This window comes from Lathyrus oleraceus, chromosome 1 (genome assembly GCF_024323335.1).
Source record: "Lathyrus oleraceus cultivar Zhongwan6 chromosome 1, CAAS_Psat_ZW6_1.0, whole genome shotgun sequence".
Taxonomy (NCBI): Eukaryota; Viridiplantae; Streptophyta; class Magnoliopsida; order Fabales; family Fabaceae; genus Lathyrus; species Lathyrus oleraceus.
In genome coordinates, this window is record NC_066579.1 from 223,687,067 (window position 1) to 223,691,783 (window position 4,717).

Here is a 4,717-nt window from a genome sequence, read left to right on the forward strand (position 1 = left end):
CTCTCCGGGCACTTTTTTTTCTTTTTGTGTGCGTTTGCTTGTTATCTTCCTGTGTGTCAGGATATGGATGTAAGCCCAGCAATTGGCTGTCCGTATCCTGATCGTGTGTTTGGTTCGGATGCCGATGTAAGTCCAGTGATTGGCTTTCGGGCTCCACGTTTGCCTTCTTGTGTGTGTTTTGGTTCGGATGCTGATGTAAGTCCAGTGATTGGCATTCAGGCTCCATGTTTGCCTGTGTTCGTGTTTGTTTGTTTGGCGTGCGTGAGCCGAACTACGGCAGCTCTGATTCTCATTCCAGACGAGATACGTTGGCATAGGATGCGACGTCCTATCGAGCTCTCTTCCTCTTAACCCCACCTGTGTTGTCTTCGGTGCGTGTGTGTGTGTGGTGTTTTAGCAACCTTTTCTTTTCTTAGAGCGTGGATCCCGTCGAGTACGACGGACGTGAGGGGTGCTAATACCTTCCCCTTGCGTAACCAACTCCCTTACCCTTTCTCTTTGGTCGCGAGACCATGCTTTTTCCAGGTTTCTCTGAGCGTTTCCTTTCCCTATCTTGGGATAAATAACGCGCAGTGGCGGCTCTGTGTTGTTTTTGTTTTAGCCCGCCGGTTGTTTTTCGCGGATGCACCACTTTGTACGTAACAACCATCCTCTGAATAATCTTCTTGATGTTCTTGTTAGCAGCTTCAACAACCCCATTCATCTTGGGTCTATAGGGAGAAGAATTATGGTGTGCAATCTTGAACTCACTACACAACTCTTTCATCATCTTGTTGTTCAAGTTAGATCCATTATCAGTAATGATCTTGTCTGGCACACCATATCAACATATGAGTTGGTTCTTGATAAACTTCACAACCACCTGCCTGGTCACATTCGCATACGATGCCGCTTCAACCCACTTGGTGAAGTAATCAATGGCTACGAGAATACAACGGTGACCGTTCGATGCCTTAGGTTCAATCATGCCAATCATGTCAATTCCCCACATGGAGAAAGGCCATGGTGAGGAAATAACATTCAGAAGTGTCGGGGGAACATGAATCTTATCCGCATAAATCTGACACTTGTGGCATCTCTTTACATATTTGCAGCAGTCAGACTCCATTGTCAGCCAATAGTAGCTTGCTCTCAACATTTTCTTAGCCATATCATGTCCATTGGAATGAGTACCAAATGAACCTTTATGTACTTCAGTCATCAACAGGTCTGCTTCGTGTCTATCCATGCATCTGAGCAAAACCATGTCAAAATTCCTCTTGTAAAGCACATCACCATTAAGGTAGAAACTGCCAGATAATCTCCTCAAAGTCTTCTTATCTTTAATAGATGCCCCATACTACGCAACCATCATTCCTAGTTCACAAAAGGTTCAATGTTCTAAAAGGTCCTTATAGTCACGAACCCCTTTGAAACATTGAAGCTTACGAGGTATTCACCTCGGGTGACAACATTTTCAAAAGGATCTACTCTAAGTCAGGTTCATACCGACCCTTACAAGGTATTCACCTCGGGAGTCCGTACTAATCAACCATCGTCTTATCTTGTGTTTTCACTCTAGACTCGGGTAGATAGTCTTTCCCACAAGGTTTGCAATTAAAGTATCCAAGTACCACAACTTAATGGAACCAATAAAACGAATTATATCAATCTAATAATAAAGATAACAAAAGAAATAGATAAAGAATAGCCACACAAGTAAAGAAAACAAAGGCACACAAACTACCTAACTAGGCTTGACTCACTTAGGGAAACCTAGTTTTCCATAGCATAGTCGCCATCTGTCGCACCTCAAAAAATGAGAACACGACTTAGCGAAGAGCAACCACATGCTCGGTGGATGGACTGAATAAGGTCTCCATCAAACTTCATTTATTCCTAAAAAGGAAAGGGGAAATATCGATAAAACCCATGAAAGAACGACAATGATATTGGTTGTTGCAACCAAATCAGAGTTCGGGAGTCGATTACGCAAGGAGAAAGTATTAACACCCCTCACGTCCATTGTACTCAACGGAAACCATTAGGTTATTTGTGTGTGTTAGTGTTACTTTAGAAATGTTAGACTTCTCAAGTTATTAAGAGGGGAAATATGTATAGGTGTAGCACCTCAAATTTGCACCTATCATTGTACATACATTCTCATATTAGGTCATAGCATATCATGGTCCACTGCATAGCATTGCATTGTTCCATTTGCCTCAAGTGCAAGTCAATCAAGAGAATTAGGTCAAACTGATCAGGAGATCAGTCAATCAAGCAAGCAAGTGAGTTTTTCATTGAGCCAAGGCCCTAGGGTTGGTCCAACATGTTCACATGACTTGGGGATCCATTTGAAGTGTTTAGGCCAAAGATTGGATGTTCAGAAGTCATCAGTCAATGCACAGTCAGTCAGAAACCCTAAAAAGTCAAACTTGGTCAACTGTGTCTAATTTTATGGTTTTGATGGTGGGATTTGGTTTGAGAGGTCTCATTCATGTCCATATAGTCTTCATATATCATGTCAAACACCATCATGGAAGAATTTGAAGCCAGATCAGAAATTTCCAAAAATGGAAACTGGACCTGTAATTGAAACCTGCCCAAAATGGAAAGTCTTGATCCTCAAACTTACATCATGATACAAGCTTCAAATGAATTTTTTCCCAACATGAAAGTTGAAGATCTTGTTCTCCCATTTCCAAAAAGTCCAAGAACACTCAATTCCCATGCACGGTTGGCAAGTTATGATCAAATCATTTTAAAAAATTCTTGAACTTCAAAAGGCCATATCTCTCAAACCATTTGGCCAAATTTGGTGAGGTTTTTTCCAACAAGTCACATTTGACCTCCTCTTTCCAAAAATGTAATTTTCATGTACCAAAACTTCACCAATCAAAATGGCATTTTTGGACTTGCATGAATTAATTTCAAGTGTGGTACAAAAGTGAGTTTCAAAATTAACCATTTCTAATCAATTCTACCAATCAAACATGTTCTGAAAATGCATTTGTGACATGAACCAAGTCATTTTCGTGCAGTACATATAGCCATTCCCAAGTTGCTTGAAAATTGGACAAAAGTACATCTTTCAACAACTACATCCCACCTTTTCATGGATTGTGATTTGTACTCTTAAACAGAGTATTTAAACATCATTTTTCTGCTAAATGAAACCCTAGTAGCAGCCATCAAACACTCAGAAATCCATTCATGCTCTCAAACCTCATTTTGATTTTTTTTCAAAAACTGCAAAAAAACTCCATAGGCCACGATCTGGACATTGTTGCTGCATCATCCAAGCAACCTTGTGAACGCATTTCAGCCATCATTCTTCAACTGTAAGAAGCTCTGGACCAACTGTTTTTGCAAAGCTCCTTTAATGGCAGAGTTGATTTAGAGCCAAATCAGTTTGTTTCAAGCCAAGAATCTTCAACCATGCATCGTGTGGGAGGCTGAAGCATACCTGTTTTGATCCACCACTGCCAGAAAACCACTGAGTCACTGCTGCCTTGCAAGAACAGGTAAAATTCGCATTTAACCATTCGCGAAATCATGTAATACATCTTATAGATCTTTTCACCATGTACATGTTGAGCTTTGAATCGATGCAAATGGTTAAGTATCTTGAAAGTTATGCTGAGTTGAAAGTTGATGCATGAACATGTTTTTACTTTGTTCTTCCTTGACAGCATGATTCATTGAAAATAGATGTTATATTGTGCATGAGTGTTGTTCAACGGTTCCAGTGATGTGCTTGATTCAATTTTCTGGGCGTTTTGATCTTTTCACGAATTGGAAGGGATGAATGATAGCACTGTAGCTCTAAAACCCTAATCTGTATTTTCCCAGAACTTCCTTCACGTGAGCTGCATGTTTTTACACTGTTCCAGCCCCCATGAGCCAATCATTTTATTTCCTTTCATTGCCCTAAACGACCGCGTATTGTTTAGTGACCCTGGGAATTACAAAATTGCCACTGGCGTGGCATGTGGCATATTAAAATATGTTGTTTTCTTAATTTTTATTTCATTTTGTGACCAATCTTTGAAAAATCATAGAGCTCTCAATTTTTATCCAAAATTCATGGGAATTTTCGCATTCTCTTCATCATGATCTCTACTTAATTATCATATTTTTTCCAGAATTTTTGGATGAGTGGTTTTTAAATTAGGCTAGGGTTTTGTTCATGTGTCCATATTTTGTACCTTTTGCCAAAACAATTGTGAAATGGTGATACTTTATCCAATGGCCCTGAAATTTTTTGTGCTTAAACTAGACACATTCATGGTGATTTTGGTGTAGAGTTTGTGAATTTATCATTGCTGGTTTGTGAGTTATGTTTTTTTGAATTAGGGTGTGACAATTTGTGTCACACCATTGATGTGCAACTTCATGATTTTTGATACCATGCTTCCTGACCTCCCATTGATTTGAATTTTTGCATGAATGTACTCTTGGATGTCTAGTTTACATGTGAATTTTCTTGGAATTATTTGTGACATTTCCTAATTGTTTGAGATTTTCTCCCTTGTTTAGTCATATGTTGACTTTTTGTGACACATGTTCCCATTTCATTTGTGAAATTCTCATACTTTATTAGATGGACATGAAATTTTACATGAGATAACTAGACATCTTAAGCTTTGCCATGGTTTTAGTCCCATTCATTTATCATACACCATCACTGATTTATGAATTTTTCAAGTTGATGCATGTTTGGTTGACTTCATTGAGC